At 41.4% G+C, this 17,971-nt stretch overlaps 1 long non-coding RNA gene across 1 annotated transcript in view; it reads left to right on the top strand.

Annotated features, from left to right (window-relative positions):
- The first annotated feature begins 52 nt into the window (after positions 1–52).
- LOC130604931 (uncharacterized) overlaps positions 53–17,971 on the top strand; it is a 143,997-nt gene continuing 126,078 nt past the window's right edge. The window contains exon 1 of the long non-coding RNA XR_008973563.1: positions 53–137. This is a non-coding gene — a long non-coding RNA (uncharacterized LOC130604931). The remainder of the gene's footprint in view (positions 138–17,971) is intronic.

Raw genomic sequence — 17,971 nt, 5'->3', positions numbered from 1 at the left:
CCTCAGCCGTGCACTGCCCCGGCCTGCTGCAACACCTGCAGGTGGGAGCAGTTCCTTTCTCCTGTCAAGTCGACCTGCCAGAAAGACTCCAAGAGTGATGGCTTCATCACAAACCTGCATATGTGGATGATGCTCAGGTAAATAAAAACAAAACCAAGCCTGTTACTAAAGAGGATGAATTAATGCGGGGGTGACCTGAGCTCAGCTGCACCTGTGCTTGGGGTGGAAAATGAGCTTGGGCTGCTGAGGAGATGGGTCTGGTGAGGGGCAGTGAAAGGGGCCAGACCTCATGTGGGGAGGTGCCCCCTGTGAGGCTGTGGGACCAGAAGAGTGAGAGCTGGCTGGGGATAGGAGCCTCAGTGTCCCATGCCCTGGGAAGGAGCTCCTTGTGCTGCCCCTCTGAGGGGAAGCCTCTGGGGATGGAGTGTGCTGAGGGGTATGTGGGGCTGGGGAAGCACCTGTGAGGAGAAGGGCCTGGCTCTCCCTCAGTGAGAGGCCGAGATGCCCTGAGGCAGCAGCCATCTTGTGGAGGGCTTCCAGCAGGGCTGCCTTGCTGCAGTGTCAGGTAAGGACATGCTGGGTGTTTGTTCTCATTTTTGTGTCCCCATTGCATGGGATTTGCTTCAGCACATATCCCTGCCCACGTTCGCAAGCACCATTTCTCACCTCCACAGCCCCACTGCTCCCTCCCACCTGCTGCTGTGTGGGTGCCACTTACCGGGGTGACCATTGAAGGCAAGTGGCCTGAGACAAGGGAAAGGCCACAGTTGTCTGCATGGGGCTGTTTGTCAGGGGAAGCCGCTTCTTCTCTGTGAGGAGAGTGGGTGGGATGGCTGCTGCCATTTGCTTCCCCAGCTGCCCTCTTTTCCTGTTGGCTTCTGATTGCCTTGCTCTGCCTTTTAGCCTTCTTTACGTAGGTCCTTTCTTCCCGTGGTGCTCTTCTGGTTCTCCTGGGAAAACACAAAGCTTTCCAAACAGAACATGGCCAAATAACTGTCAAAATAATACATTGTTGATGTGGGTGATCTACTTTTGGATGCTGTGGATACTGTGGTGATTGTTCATTCAGAGTACAAATGTTTCAGTCTAGAGGAAATCTGTTCTTTCTGTCAATGTGTTTGGTTTTGAATTTATGTAATTTTTGTAGTGGGGAAGTGTCAGAACAAATCATAAATAGAATCAAAGTGTTGTGTTTTCATCTAAATCTTATTCTAGGTAAGAAAATTTCTTCTGTGATACAATTTCTTGGCTCTTGAAACTTATTCTTGGTCTTTCTGCCTCTGTTATGTTTCCTGCTCCACCTGAGTTAATCAAACATACCAAGAATTTAATTTTGAATCTTCATTGTTATGGTCAAAAAGGTGTAACAAATGCATCAGCAGGACTGTAATGAACTGCAGACAGGAAAAGAGAGGGCAAATGCTAATACTTTGATGCATACAGCTAGTTAACCTGTAATAAATCATCTTGTCCTTATCAATATACTGCTGCTCTGACTGCTCTCCTAAAGGCTGATGCTCTTGGCTACCTGTCTAGATTAAATGCTCACTCACTTAACTTAGTCTCTTCTGTGGATAAACAGTAGAAGGCCATGATATCCACCAGAAGGAAGCTGCAATATGAGACAGGTGAGTTGTGAGCTTTGTGCTGCCTCTGGCCTATGGGTGAGCTTCACACAAGTTTTTTTCCTGTCAAAAGTCTGCTGCCTACAGTGTAAGGCCCAAAATCCACCCAACCAAGAGTGGTTGTGAGGTACCTGCATCTTTCTAATGCAGAAAAACATGCCTAAATAACCTCAAACCACGTTTATTGTGAGTGCATGCTCTAGTAGACATACTTGGGGAATTTCTGCTTTACAGGTGCAGTCTAGGGAGGAAAAAAAAATCTGTCACATCTGCTTGTTAATATGATATGTAATCCTTGAATTCTGATGCAGATTAAAAAGAAACAAAAAACTTTACACTTACTCTAACTGTAGTTAACATGTTTCTGTTAGTGGTGCTTGATATGTCTTGTTTGAGACTTAGTAATGATGAAATTAGTTTTAATAACAGTTGATTACACCTCACAGAAACTACAAAATAATCCTTAAATACAAGAATTTTCCCTGATCTTTGATTCTGCAAGCAACTACCAGGCAAAAGCACAAAAATAAAGTTGTCTGGACCCTCTTTTATGGTCTTTTGAAGAAATTGTCTGTAATATGATAGTCCTTTATATACCCTTGCTAGCTCTTCCACTGAAATAACTAGAAAGGTGCACATAATGATGTATAAAATTACGCTAAAAGGCCTGCTTTTTGTTGTTAACCTTACCTATAGCCTATTCTACATTATGGTGTTCCCAGTCTTTATTTTCTGTTCTTTTTCTGCATTTTTGGATGCTGGATCCATCTTTGACAACTTCAGTCTGATACTTTTGATTTAGTTTAGTGCCTTCAGCTCCCACATCCTAGACACATACCATCAAAGGGTACATGCATATGATATACAGTGGTAAATGGTGTCAGTTCATCTTGTAGCGAACAGCAAATGCTGAGATTGTTGTGCCAGTTTGTTAATTACCTCACAGGAGTTGCTGGTAAGAGAATATTCATATCTCTTCAGGATTTGCACACCTAAGACTTCACCATAACTGCTGCATCCGCTGTTGCATGAGCACCCCAAATGAAATGTATTCCTGTGCTACTGGATATAAAATTCTGCATTAAACCCTATCTGAGACATGAAGACAACTTCAGGTTGCTCTGTGTACTCACTGATGGTGAATAGCTGAGGAGAAGATAAAGGAAACTATTTTCCTCTATAAACTGCAGCTTAGGATTTGTGCTAAAATCTAAACCAGTATCTGTTGATTGTATAAAGAATTGCCATTTGCTCTACGTGGATTGTTGGGTTTTGGTCTTGTCTATTGTCTGTTGTTGATGTAACTGCTCCTATAATTCTTATTAATACTAGATTAGCTGTCTGCTGTGTAATGGAACCCTCCTATTTCACTTTATCCTAAGACCAGTTGTTGGACCAGTGAAGGAAAATGGACGGAATCTCAGAACATACTTTGAGCTGGAACTTGTTCTCTGCTACTCCAGCTGTATTTTTTCAGTGCAGCTGTCCCTATGGAGGGATTATAAGGGGTTATAAGGAAGAATGGTGTTCTAGCATTAATCAGTAGTGTCTGTACTTATATGTACATACATATCACTTAACAGCTGGCTATGTACAAGTTCATCTGCAAATGAATTATTGTTTTGCCACCTTAACTTTATCCTGATGGTACGAAGCAGACAGAATCTGTACCACAAGCCAGACAGTGCTTACTGCCTTGCATTTGGTGTCTGAACCATGATGGAAACCAGTCTTTTAACATATAGTCAAAGACATTCCAGGAGAAAGGGGCAGGAAGTTTTGCTGCCATAGGGCTTACGATATGGAAGCTGCTGCCAACTCTTTTGTTTTGGGCTTTTGTTTTGTTCCTTTTTTTTTCCCTTCTCTTCCACCCCCCCCCCCCCCCCCCCGTTGTAAAGTCTCTTCTCTTTCATGCTGCTTCTCAGAGTTACTTGGGTTTGCTCCAGATATCTCCTCCTGCATTTCCTGATGGCTGGGATATCTCAAAACTCTTGATCCAGATTCAGGCTTTATATCCTGTCTTTTAAGAATTTTGAGATGGGAGAGAACAGCAATAAAATTCAGGATCAAATTTTATATTTGATTCCAGTAAAACAAATAAACAAGCAACCAACCCCCCCCCCCCAACAGAACAAAAATCCCCCACACCCACAAAAAAAAATCAAACCACCAAAGAAACAAACAAGAAACAACAACAATAACAATCAACAACAAAAACAAAACAAACAAAAAAGAACAAAAAACAGAAAGAAAAGGCCATTGCAAACTTTGAGAAGGTGAAGAAAAAATCTTGAGGCTTGGTTTCACTCCTTTGTTAACCTCTTGCCATGTTTTGCACATCTGTAAGCCCTGAAACTCTTCAGCATAATTTGTAAGTACTATGTAATGAACAGCTTGCAAAACTGTAATGGCCTTAGCAGGTAGCTGCCCCTCTCCATGGAGATCACCTGTCTCCTCGTTACTGAGGAAAGTGAGTCCCATTCTCATGCTGCAATGAAGATCCAAAGACTCATTCTCAGCTCCTTTGCATATTTAATAATGGTGAATGTTTTATTAATTAAAGTTTCATTTCTGTAACACTTGTCATTTAAAGATCCTGAGGTATTTTAGAAACTTGTAGTCTGATTTTTATTTTAGGAGTCCTGTGAATCCGTAGCTACCAGTGACTTTAGCAACAGCAAGTGCTCAGTTTCTCTGAAGATCAAGTTACCAATAATGACATTTCACATTTTATTAAGCTCTGTATGAATGTTCTGTGAAGTCTTGTTTGGATTGTATTTTTCAACTATGACTCCAAAAGGTGCATTTGTAAATCAATAGCATAATTAAATTAAAACCAAGAGGCTTCATTTTGGTTCTTGGTGTAGATTGGTCTAGAACAAGAAGTTGATTGAGAGGTGTGGTCTGAATGTAAGGATTTTCTATAAAAGTGAGCACTATCATGGCATGCAGACGTGGCACTTAGGAACATAGTTTTATGCTGGATTTAGTTGTTAGCTTAATGGTTGGACTTGATCTTCAAGATCTTTTCCAACCTAATTGATTCTGTGGTTCTCTGGGGCATTGCTGTTGCCACAATATCAGAGTAATGGAGGGTGAGGGGAAAAGACAAATGTCCTTTCTGAGCATGGAAAGTAATAACTATTACATTTAGCTGAACACAGGTTCTGTATAAAACAAGTTATTTTAGGTGAGATAGAAGAAAAAAAAATAATCCTACTTGGATATTTTAGGTTTATTTTCGTTTTGACTTAAAAACTGATTCTGCTTTGAGGCCATTTGGCATAAATTCCACTGAAGACCCTCTCCATGGGCACCTACTGTAAATAAATGCTGAAAGATTTGTCCAGGCCAATATAGGGAGTTATAGAGAACAATCAGTGTTTAAGTAAGTTTTCTGAATCGAAGAAATCTCCAGGAACTCGCCAACAAAGTTTAAGTTAACAAGCAGGTGTTCTTTGTTACGGCGCAGGGAGACATGGGGTATAGCTCCTCCTAGTGTGTCTCGTCCAAGCATCAGCCAGGCTGTGTTTATATTTTCGTTAAACATACATATTCATTAGATTACATACATATTCATTGAGATACTTATACATTACATCATACTTATAGAATTCCTCCCGCATGCGCACTAAAATGTGGTAGTGGGCTTTGGGACCCCTGGTGGTTATTTCTTCATCATCTTCCTCTTTATCACTTAATTTTTAGGATTGTTGTCATGTCAGTAACCACCAGGCTGGTTCTGGCCAGTTCTTATCTTAGCCATTTCCTTATCTCTATAGTTGCTAACAAAGCCTGATGTCCTTGAAGTTACTAATTTACAATCCCATTCTTCAGCCAACCCCATTCTTCATTTCTCCCCTTGTTTCCAGCATCTCTGGTACTTAGCATCACCTCACTACACAGAGAAGTCATAAACCTGGTTGAACTGGCTATTTTAGACTAATTTATAGTTGCCTCGTGTCATCCAAGTAGCAGGAAGCCTGTGGAACTTCACCTGTTTTAAGTTTCCTGCAGAGTCACCATGTAGCTTGTTTCTGACATGCATTTTCTATTTGACTTGTTAGTTTACCTCTAGAGTCTGACAACTGGAGAGCATGGTTATGTGTTTAATTTGAATGAACTGATTTACACCTCAGCAGTAAACTTTGTGTAGCCTTTTATTTTTATTTAGTCGTAGTTTTAAGAGGTCTCATCGAAACACCCTAAAAGCTGCTGTAGCAGTCAAAGGTCTTAATCTGAGGACTCTGACAAGGGATCTGTTTCTGACTGTATAAATAGGAGGCAATGACTGTCTTTTCTTGCTATGAATATGGCTCTTAGAAGCATCTATTGTTGGGGTATGGTTGCTGAGAAATTCCACTCTGATGCTTCACTCTGTTAGACAATATGATAGACAATAACGTAATTAAGATGCCTGACTAAAATAGAAAGTGGAAACCTAGTCTTAGTCTCTCAGAAATTAAAGCAAAAATTTCAAAACCTGCTGTTTCTGTGTAAACTTACATCTTTTTGCTTAACTTTGTTGTATAGTCAAGACAGGTTTCCATTTGTATAATATTGCATTCAGGTTTTCCATCCATTTGCTTGTCTGGATCTGTAAAAATGAAGATCAACTCTTGGTCAGGTTAGGCCAGGCTCAGATTTGTGCACAGTAATTTTCCTTGCTGAACATCTGTGCTGCAGCTGTTTGGTGTTCAGCTGTGCAGTGACATTGGTCTCAGTTTTACAAAGTGGCCAAACCATAGGATGAGAGAATAGCTTTAGTTCTAAATTTGATGCTGGGGGTGTGGGGGCAGGAAGTGATTATGTTTAACTCCACTCCAAGAGAAATTTAGAACTTGATGCTGCAGTCTCTTCTGGTTTGAGTAATGGATTTCTGATAGTCCTGTCAAGTGTATTCTTTCTCAATGTATAGGGTGGTAAAAAAGAATAATATGTCTTAATAAGGATTAAATAAGAACTAGTGGTTACATGCTCCAATTAGCTGTGAATTGAGGGACAAAGCAAAACCCAAAATAACTCTCCAAGCAGGTTAAGTTTAAAGACCTTCTAAAGGCAAAAATTATAATAGTACAGGTGGGGGAATGACTAAGTTTTCCCCTTTTTGGGGTGGTTTTAGGTAGCATTTTAGAATTGAAAATTTGAGGTTCAGCTGTACTTCCAAATCTTTGAACCATTATTGGTCATTCAGATGATAAGATAGGTAGAAGGTCTCCTGAAGCCCTATATCAAACAGCAGTAGTAGAGGGATTGTTTTTTTTTAATTAAACTAAAAGCTTGCGAGAGACCTATGAGGCAGACTGAAGCTGCTGGATCGACATTGGTGCTGTCAGTTATCAGACTTCACTGCTGGGTAAATTAATAATAAAAAAAGGCAAGAAGATCTGTAACCTGTGATCTATCTCTCCTCCTGACAAAACCCCAGGAGACAGCTTTATTGCTAACATCAGCTTGAAAGTGCTAGGGATTGTACTGTAGAAGTGAGCAATCCTTTAGCAGTAGGAGAATTGTCTTTCCAATGCATATGTGAGGGTAGAACTTAGGAAACACCTACAAAAAGAATGAACCTCAGGCCTGGAGAGGAAGGAGCAAGATTTTCCTTATAAAAAACAAGCTGTTCTGCTGTTGGATATTCAGTGCTTTTCTGTGGGATAGGATGTTAAGGCACCAGTAGAGAGAGCCATTGTTTCAAAGATGTGTGAAAAGCCATATGGATGGTACTATTTGCTGTCAGGGCACGACACTGATGTATGTTACTGTAAAAGCTCTCAGAAATTTTTAAGCGGATAAAAGAAATCTTGTAGAGGAGGATCTTCCTCTCCTAAAGCTGCCCTTCCTCCCTCCCAACCCCCACCAATCTGGGCAGAGTTGCATAAGGATCACCTAACAGTCAGTGTTTCTGCTTTTTTATGCTTCTTTCAATGTATAGCCTTTAATGACTTACCTAGGGTATGTGCAGAGCTTGTCTCAAAAGAGCTTACAGAGTGGGGTCAATCTCATGTGCTATGGGATGTTGGTCAGGAAAGGGCTGAGGGAGGTGGGAATCCCACCTACATATGTCATCACAAGTCTCGGACCTTACATCAAATGCGTTGGGGATCAAATTCACTGTAACAGCATGAACTGTTCTTGAAGTTGTCAGTTGCTGTTGAGACTTACAGTATTGTCAGCACTGTTGGAAATGATGCATGAAATGATGCATCTTTCATGTGGGGGATTTGCTTTCATCTTATTCTGAGCTATTTCTGAGAGTGTGCACCAGTCTTACTTTGACTGTAAGACCAATACTGCAAGCCCAAGAAGGAACACAGCATTCCCAGCTGTTCTGTTACCCTGACCATTTGCAAAGCTGAAATGGGTCTATTTACTTTTTGTTGGGGCATGTGTAGTTGCTTGGCAGCTTCTTGGCCCATGAGCAAAACCCTGTAGAGCTTCAGAGCTTGAACGAATCTCAATGTAAGACTTTACTGAAGTTGCAACTTCTCCCCTTGTTGTGTGCTGGAAACTTCAGGAATTCTTGATGTGTCCTTAATTAGAAGAGGATATCTTACCTTGCCAAACCTTTCCAGTGTGGGGGTAATGAAATCTGAAACCAGGCAAGTTTTTCGTGGTTCTGAATTTCATCACAAATCATATCTCACACTTCTCGTTTCTCGCCTGGGGTAGAAAAGCTCCAGTATCTTTCTGTCTCCAGAAAGGAGGCAACGCCTGCATAGTTCCCCCATGATGGCTGATTATACTGACTTAATCATAATTGAGGAAGGAGTTAGCTATCAGCTTGTATGTGATGCTGGCATGTAGAGCCCTGTATGACCTCAGGCCAGCCCTGATGAGACAGCAAGAGGGAAGCAGCAGTGGCAGCAAGAAAAGAGTTTTGCTGATGTATCTCACAATGCATCCCAACCAGAAGGAAGTGCAGCAGGAGGGCCAGGAGACCTCCTTGGATGGATAAGGAGCTCCTGAGGAAAATTCAGATGAAAAAAGAGGCTTATAGTAAGGAGGAAGGAGAGGTGGCATGGGAAGAGTACAGGAATGTTGTCTGGAAAGCTAGGGACCAGTTAGAATTAAACTTAGCTAGAGGTATTAAAGATAACAGGAAGGGATTCTACAAGTACATAGCAAATAAAAAACAGACTAAGGAAAATGTAGGCCCCCTCAGGAAGCTCTCGGGAGAACTGGCTACACAGGATTTGGAGAAGGCTGAGGTTCTGAATGACTTCTTTGCCTCAGTCTTCACTGGCAAAGGCTCTGACCAAACCACCCAAGTCTTGGAAGGCAGATGCAGGGACTGTGAGAATGAAGACCTTAGGCCCACTCTAGGAGAGGAACTGGTTCGAGACCATCTTAAGAACCTGAACATGCACAAGTCCGTGGGTCCTGATGAGATCCATCCACGGGTCCTGAAGGAGCTGGAGAATGAAGTTGCGAAGCCGCTGGCCATCATGTTTGAGAAATCACTGCAGTCAGGTGAAGTTCCCGACAACTGGAAAAAGGGAAATATAACCCCCATTTTCAAGAAGGGGAAAATGGATGACCCAGGGAATTACAAACCAGTCAGTCTCACCTCTGTGCCTGTCAAAATCTTGGAGCAGATTCTCCTGGAAGGCATGCTAAGGCACATGAAAATCAACAAGGTGCTTGGTGACAGCCAGCATGGCTTCACTAAGGGGAAATCCTGCCTGACCAATTTGGTGGCCTTCTGTGATGGGGCTAGGGAGCTGATGGACAGGGGTAGAGCAGTTGATGTCATCTACCTGGACTTGTGTAAAGCGTTTGACACTGTCCCACACGACATCCCTGTCTCTAAATTGGAGCGACATCAATTTGATGGATGGACCACTCGGTGGATAAAGAACTACCTGGATGGCCGCACACAAAGAGTTGTGGTCAATGGCTCAATGTCCGGCTGGAGACCAGTAACGAGTGGTGTCCCTCAGGGATTGGTGTTGGGACCGGTCTTGTTTAACATCTTTGTTGGTGACATGGACAGTGGGATTGAGTGCGCCCTCAGCAAGTTTGCCGATGACACCAAGCTGTGTGGTTCAGTTGACACACTGGAGGGAAGGAATGCCATCCAGAGGGACCTCAACATGCTTGTGAGGTGGGCTGATGCCAACCTTATGAAGCTTAACCATGCCAAGTGCAAGGTCTTACACCTGGGTCGGAGCAATCCCAGGCACAGCTACAGGTTGGGCAGAGAAGAGATTCAGAGCAGCCCTGCAGAGAAGGACTTGGGGGTGTTGGTTAATGAGAAAATGAACATGGGCCGGCCGTGTGCGCTTGCAGCCCAGAAAGCCAACCGTATCCTGGGCTGCATCAAAAAGAGTGTGACCAGGAGGTCGAAGGAGGTGATCCTGCCCCTCTACTCTGCTCTTGTGAGACCTCACCTGGAGTATTGTGTGCAGTTCTGGTGTCCTCAACTTCAAAACCACATGGAACTGTTGGAACAAATCCAGAGAAGGGCCACGAGGATGATCAGGGGACTGGAGCACCTCCCATATGAAGACAGGCTGAGGAAGTTGGGGCTGTTCAGCCTGGAGAAGAGAAGGCTGTATGGAGACCTCATAGCAACCTTCCAGTATCTGAAAGGGGCCTATAGGGATGCTGGGGAGGGACTCTTCATTAGGGACTGTAGTGACAGGACAAGGGGTAATGGGCTAAATCTTAAACAGGAGAAGTTTAGATTGGATATAAGGAGGAAATTCTTTCCTGTTAGGGTGGTGAGGTACTGGAATAGGTTGCCCAGGGAGGTTGTGAATGCTCCATCCCTGGCAGTATTCAAGACCAGTTTGGATGAGACCTTGGGTGATATGATATAGCATAATGTGTCCGTGCCCACGGCAGAGGGGTTGAAACTAGATGATCTTAAGGTCCTTTCCAACCCTGGCTATTCTATGATTCCATGATTCTATTCTACAATTGTCACTGAAAGTTGAAATACAGGTAGAAGAGCAAGGAAACCACCTTTTGCCAAACAGATTCCTTCTTTAATTAGGAAATTCTGAATTTAGGAGATCTACTTTAGGCATCCAGAGTCAGTAGCATATACTAAGAAAAGCCAAACCTGTATGATGCAGGCTATGCAATAAAAATATCAAAATGGAGAGAAATCTTTAAATATCTTTTTTTCCAATGACAACTCAGAGGGAAGCATCCTGAGACTGTTCTTTTCTTTTTCTTTTTTTTGTGTTTTTCTTTTTTTATTTGTGTTTGATCCTTCAGAAGCTCTTAAGCCTTGTGTGAATTCTCACTACTGTTTCTTACAGGCTTATTTCTTATTATTTTGTATTGTGGTAAGCTTGAATTACTGTATGTCGCAGAAAGATAATTAGAGAATGCATATTTGCTACTCTCCATGTTTAGCTCTTACTGGTCTTAGTGGCGATGTTATTTCTGCTGCCTTGTTGATCCCTTCTCCCTCACCAAAAAAATGCAGTTAAAAAAAAAAAAATCTCTTTTTTTGACTATAAAGCCATCACTTCCTAGTATGTACTTCCTAGTTCCACTAGTCCAGGCTGCTGCTTCTGTGGTCTCATGCTATTGTCCATTATGTCTTCACCGGGAAGATTGTGGTAATGCTAAGCATGATTCCAACACTAGCCTTAATTTTGCTCTAAGGTAGTGGGGGGCATATACTATAAATTTAACTGAAGTCTTTCTTCTCTTCCCTGGCAGCTGCATTAATGTCAAGAGTGCTAGTACTGAGAAAGCTGCCAGGGCTCAGCTGGCAAAAAGCTACTTGGGAAGGAAAAAGACTTTGCAGTTGTCTTGTGCTGTTTCTGCAACAATGAATGATAGTGGGAAGCACTCGTGGAATTACAATAACGGGAGTTTTATCTCAAGTTATCTCAGATCAGTGGGTTTCTGAAGTATCCTACAAAACCAGTATGGCCTATAATGAAACCCATTTGTTTACATTACTGTAATCCTGCAATACTTTTGGTATGGTGGGATGCATCTTATCTTTCTCACCTCTTTTTCAGTCCTTTAAATGCTTTTCACCTTTGTATGACCTTAATGATTCGAGATTTCAAACCTTCAGCAACTTCAGCTTTTTACCACAGTATCTGCACTGCAGGAAGTACTACTTTGCCTTGAAAGATCTAGGGACTTTTTGGAAGGTTGTTGTAAGGAGAAGAAAAGGAAAAGAAACTAACATAAAAATGAGTTCTGTGGAAACAGCTCTAGAGGGAGTTTTCAGAGCTGGGATGTGCAGTCGTTACTGGCTTACTAACAAGAAATTCCTTATGTGTGGAGCTCAGAAAAGAGAAATCAACTATGAGATGAAACCCATGCTGTGTGAAAAGGTGTGCTTTAGGAACTTCCCTGGTGTGAGCAATAGGTAGCCAGGAGAGTTAAGAGGTTTAGCTAACAAATGCTGGAGAATAACAGATAAGAGAATGAACTCCCTCACTAATGCACTGCACTGTTTTCTTTAGTGTTAAGAACAGCAGGAGAGACTGGTATTGCTCAGTGTTAACAGTTTTGGCCTGAATGCACACATGAAGATTTTGTACATGTAAAGTACAAAAGGGAACATGCGGTTCTTTTCCATCAGTTTCTTTTGTTGAACTTCACTCTAATCCGTTCCTTCCCTCTTCTCTTGGACTTCCGTATGCCTGACACTAGTTCTAAGTTAGCACTAAGTGCCACTGTGGCTTTCTGTGCATGATCCGGGGTGATGGCTCATAGAGACTGACACTGCAGGGGCCAAGCATCTACAACTGGCCTACAAGGATGTTATGTTTTACCCCATATCTTCACTTAAATGAATTGTGTGACAAAGCTGATGGGAATGTCAGTGTGACATGGAGGTCAATGTTGCATAAGTTTAAGCATTTGAGCTGCATTTCCTTGTGATCCGTGTGATGCTAAACTGTACTAAGTCATTTGCTTGGAATAGTAAGCACAGCAGTAAAAGCTGCTTAAGAGAAAGTACTTGGATCTTGCCACAAAAGCTCTGAAAAACAGGTAACTGATCCTCTGTGGAATGATACCTGGCAAGAATAAAGGCAAATGAACTCAGTTAAGATTCTGGTCAGAAGCACCAGACTTAAGTGCCTTGTGGGACAGTAGCTGAAGAGTTAATAAAGCTTTTTAATAAATGCACTTCTCAGCAAGAAATGCCTTTCTGTATTCATTGTCTTTGTGCTTAAGACTGTTAAAGGTGGTCTCTGTGGCTTGCTCTTATTTAAGCAGTGGGGAGTTACTTTCTGTGTGACACTTAAACCCAACAACAAAGCTTTTGTAAGACTCTAGTCCAGGAAAACATGCAAAGTATGATAATATGGTGACTAGTTTTATAGACTGTTCTATAAGACCAGGAGGACTTCTGTTCAGGAAGTCAAGGTGCATTTAGCTCTTTTTTTTTTTTTAAGTACCTTAATTTCAGCTTTTGAGCTGATCTGTAAAAATGAATGTCATGTTTTTCCTCAGAAATTCCTGAGTTGAAAAAGCAATGAAAGGAAAAAAAAAAACCCAAAACCAAACAAAAGGAAGGGTAAACTTGCCCTGACTTAAGTCTTGAGAACTAAATTGAGCATTAAAATAGATTTGTACCATCAGTCTCCTTAGACTGAACATTGCTAGGCTTAATGAGAAAGTACTGAAGCAGAATGATAGTTTCTTATTAACTCAACAGACTTGTCTAGCCATTTCCACACTGCTTTCGCTTGCTCATTAATGACCTTCTGCACTATAAAAAGAACAACCCAAACACTCTAAGCCCCTGGGAAGATCTTTTTATACGGTCTATCAGATGTTAAATGGCCTGCAAGCAGCAAAGAAACAACCCTGTGAAATGCTGATCAGCATTTTTGTCTTATTCTTGTGCCTAGACAAAAAAGGTATAATTGATTAAATTGTCTGCTCCAAGATAACAAATGCAGGTGACACACTAAGCCTGAGTCACTGATGTCTGCACTTCATTACAACCAAATCCAAGCTGACTTCAAAGTAATGGAGTCACAGCTGTAAGTAGCTGAGAAAGAAGATAAAGCTGTCAAACTTTCCATGACCACCACTGTATGTGAGTGGACTGCCTAGAAGAAAAATGTTTGTCATTGACTCCTCATTCAAAAAAAACAGAAAGTGTGGCAGGAAGGAAGTTAAAATAGCATGGATGTAAGTGATTGTTTTCTTCATGTGCTGGCTGGGTACCTCAAGGGGTGAAACACGTTCTTGTGTCAGAATCTGAGCAACTTTTTGCAGATAGAGCTAACAAGCAAATGCTGGCCAGGTCGGTTTTGTCAGCCTAGGGCTCACCTCTACAGTCACTTCCTCGCAGATCCACAGAATTGCAAATAATTCCTAGTAATGCCTGGCTATGAGTGGGCAGGTTACCTGAAACAGGAAGCTTGCTGTGATTGGGGAATTGATAAATTGGGTTGTGAACTTCTAGCAGTGAGTTAACTTAATCTCTAGTGGTGTTTCACTGAGTTCAGTAGACTCCTCAAGCCTTGTTTGTCAGTATGGGAGATTGCTGCAGTGGTTGGTTGAAGCAGCTCAAAATAACTTGAGGATCAAAGGTATGTGAACTCCATGCAGTGGAGCTTCAAACATACACCGTTTTCTGCTCTGAAGAGTCCATTATGATTATAAAGCTTGGGAAACCAGAACTGAAGACTGTGTTAATGATTTTCAAAGTTCTTATTTCCAAAGAAGTCTGAATGTGGATCAGCTTTTTTAAAATGATATTAAATTTGAATTTGGATTTTTGTTTTGAGTTTGAGTTGGGAATTGGTAGCTGAGAGGGGAGTTATTTCACTAAGCATCAGTGCAAGTCTGTTGAATGCAGCAGTATCTGGGTACCTATATAAAATTAAAATAAATAACTGCATAATCCCCTTTGGACTGAGATTAGTGCTTTGGCTTGATATGAAATCCCTATCCTCTAACCTGGAAAGCTTGCAGCTGTAAAAGAAATGGTATTTAATAATAGACCAAGACTTGATTTCAATGGAAGTATTGTCTGAGTAGGTACATCAGAGCTTGGTTCCAGAGCACCAATAAAAAAAAAGTAAAATAACCTTTTTATTTATTGGGCACTCAGACTTGAAGACTCCCAGGTGCCTATTAGTCTAAGGGCTTGTCTGTACAGGAAAGTTAGTGTGCAATATGTTGGAATATGTATTTACAACGCACCAAGTGCTCTGTGCTCCCCCTGTGTTTGGATATTTTTAGCGCCCGGTAATGGTGCCTTTCTCTGTGGCAGTTCATTCAGCTTTAAAAGTGAAGTAAATCGCATTCTGCTTAATGCCTGTGCAGTGAGTGAATGCCAGATAGCCAATGCCCTCTAAACTTGTGCCCAGACTTCCTCCTGTTGACTACTGCGGAGGGTGATGTTTAGTAGGATTCTGCCTTTGTCCATGGAGGTGACAACAACGATTCTGCTTACTTTTTTAGAAGGGAGGAAAATAGTATGTTTTCAAAAGTCCCTGTATTTGAATTCTCAATACAGCTTTGGGTATCTAGGGAGTTTCAATATAACTCTGAGAGCTATTTCATTAATATTTTACAGTTTACTAAAATACTATGTACTTGAGCCTGTCCAAAAGGCTTGTATGGATTTTCAATGTGTTGTGTTGGGGTTTACTAACCTTCTCTTTTTTGACTTGGTTAGTTTCAAGCGCAAATCCATTCAAGCAAATGCTTTTGCTGGCATATATGGAAGAGGCAATGTAGCATCAGAATGAGAACAAGGAGAAGCAATAAGGGAGGGAGGGAGGGCAGGTAGGAATTGCTCTGGTTTTGTTTGGGTTTTTTTGTGGCTGTTCTGACATTTGCCATGTTTTGAAACTGTGAACTGAAAGTGTAAGGTACTGGGACAACCCTCAGTTTGCTTAGAATTCTTGTCAAGAAAATTTGGATAGAGAAACCTGACTGTTGGAGAAGCTTTGGAAGCTGGGTTGTTGTTTTGTTGTTTGTTTGCTTTTTTCTTAACCTAAAAAGTGCAGCTAATATCTGGGGGGAAAAGGGGAATAGGGAACAAAAGTCTTTCTAATTCAGTGTAATCTGTACTTGATCTATTCATCTTACTAAGAAAATTCTTTCACCCCTATTGCTCTGAAAATGTTCTATCTTGCATATAAATGGTAGGAACTGATTGTGAGTCTTACACCTTTCACGGACTTGATGTTACCTTGCTGTTCTGCTTCAGGTATCCATGGTATGTCATAGGAATGCAGCAGAGAACCAAAGTCCAATTGAAGTCTGTTTATCCTGCATAATCTGAAGCTTCCAGAGAGACAATCCTGACTGTGTCTCTGAATTCAGCAACACTGCTCCTGTTTCCTAGGGTAAAATGAGGGAGAAATTAGCTGTAGGTCCATGCACCCAAAAAATGGTGCCACAGGAATTAGACTAAATTTCATATAACTTACTATTAACTAGCTCATTTCCTGAGAACTATCTGTTTTGTTTGGCTTTGCTCTTGTGTGTGATAAAAAGAAAAAGAAGCATAAACACATTAATGCTAAATTGAATTACTGTATTTTTCCCAATTCATTGTTAAGCAAATGAAAACTATCTAGTTGGAGAACTAAAGCAGGCTGAAAGAAACATTGCTGCTCTGTCTGTCCTGTGTGCAGGTAAGATGTAGCAACCTGGTGGGAAGGCTGGGATTCTCATGGGGGACTGTACCCAGAGTCCACAAACATTGCTTATTGCAGAACCCCGTTCTGTGGGAATTCCTCCTTAATTCCAATGCCATGAGACTGAAGGAGATGAAATCTGACTGGATATTGACCACGGTGACTTGCCTTCATGGGATGACTGTGGTGAACCAGTCAGCACTAGTTATTGCTGGGGACTGCTTTGCGTGATGTTTGCAAACACACAAGTTTGCAGCTAGAGCAGATTGGGAAAAAAGCATGTTCTTTATTTCGGTCATGCTGGGAGTAGGCTCTCATCCAAGTCAAATTTTGCCTTGACCGGATGATGTAGTGTACACAGCTTGTCCCTGCTTTTGGTGTTTGTAAAGCCATGCTATGCATTGATGTGATCACAAAATATTTGAGCTCCAGCGTTGCAACTGTGGTGAGGATAAGCCCTTCACACAAGGACACTGTAACTACATACAAGTTGGAGCACCAGTGTTAGTGGGGTAACCCTTTCTTCTGTCCAAAGGAATTGACCCCCAACTGAACTTTTGCCTGTGGGAAGGCAAAAAAGTATTTGACCTTAAATGACTTCCACAAAGACCAAGAAGGAGACTGTCAGGTTAGCTCTTACAAACAGCCTGGGTCCCGGTCCTCTGTTTAAGTCACTACACCAAATGCGTGTGTCTCCATTCATGCTGAATGAATTCTCACACTGTGCTGCATTTCCTCCCTTGAATAATAATCTTTAATGAAAAGGAAAATGAGAAAACAAGGTAATGACAGATAACACAGAGAAAACATTGGAAAGTGAAGAAAGAAATGTCTGAGAGTAATGGCAGTGCTGATATTCCCATGTTAATGATTCAAGAACTTTCTGACTGCTGTAGAAGCAAAAATGATAGTTGCTGCAGTCTACAGAGATTTGGGCAATGCAGGGAAAATTTTAAAACTGAACAGTAATGGTCCCCATGTTTGTTCTCAAAAGATACCTGCTACTCCCTCCTGCGAAGTAGTCTCTGAGATGCAAAATGCCCCTTTGCAAGTTTATGCCTGTAGTTAATTAATGTGAAATTTTTGTCTGGCCTGACTGGTGAAGAGAACTTAATGAATTACTGAGACACTGATCTCAAAAAAAACCAGGCAAAACTACCAATTATATAATCAGGTTTATCTGTGCCAGGATTGCATGAATGTGCACTTACTATCTACCTTAGCTCCACCTCTATTCTTCTTTTCACCCATGCACAAATACCTGTGATTCTAGTAGCTCTCAAATCACTGGTTCCTTTAGACTGTCTTTTGTTGTAACTACATTCACCTCCCCTGCTCACTCCTCTGTTTTGAGGCCAATCAGCTGTGACAGATACTATGTTCTATCTGGTATGTGCAACTAACCACTTCTGATTTTGGAGAACATGGTTTTAATTAGCTCTCTTCCTCTTCCCTGGTTGCTGAACAGAACTGGCCTCAGGTAGAATTTTTTTAATTGTGTTGTTGCTGTCTGTTACACAAGCTAGAGTTCTGTTCCATACAGTAAACTTGAGACAAATATGATTTTTTTTTTTTTTTTTGATGGAAGAATTCACAGAAGTGGTCAAAACTTTTTAAAGTCACATGAACGGTTGTTTTTCACATGTGTATAGTAGTCTGTACAGAAAGTCAGGGAGATACTTCCCTTCCTCTGTAAGTTTGCCTGATTTCACCACTTTCTTTATTACTTCCCAAGTAATTTTCTGAGATGTT

The sequence above is a fragment of the Pezoporus wallicus genome, unplaced genomic scaffold (genome assembly GCF_028554395.1).
Source record: "Pezoporus wallicus isolate ANWC-B61680 ecotype Strahan unplaced genomic scaffold, APGP_CSIRO_Pwel_v1 contig_4710, whole genome shotgun sequence".
In the NCBI taxonomy this organism is placed as follows: Eukaryota; Metazoa; Chordata; class Aves; order Psittaciformes; family Psittacidae; genus Pezoporus; species Pezoporus wallicus.
This window is presented reverse-complemented; position numbering and strand designations above follow the sequence as displayed.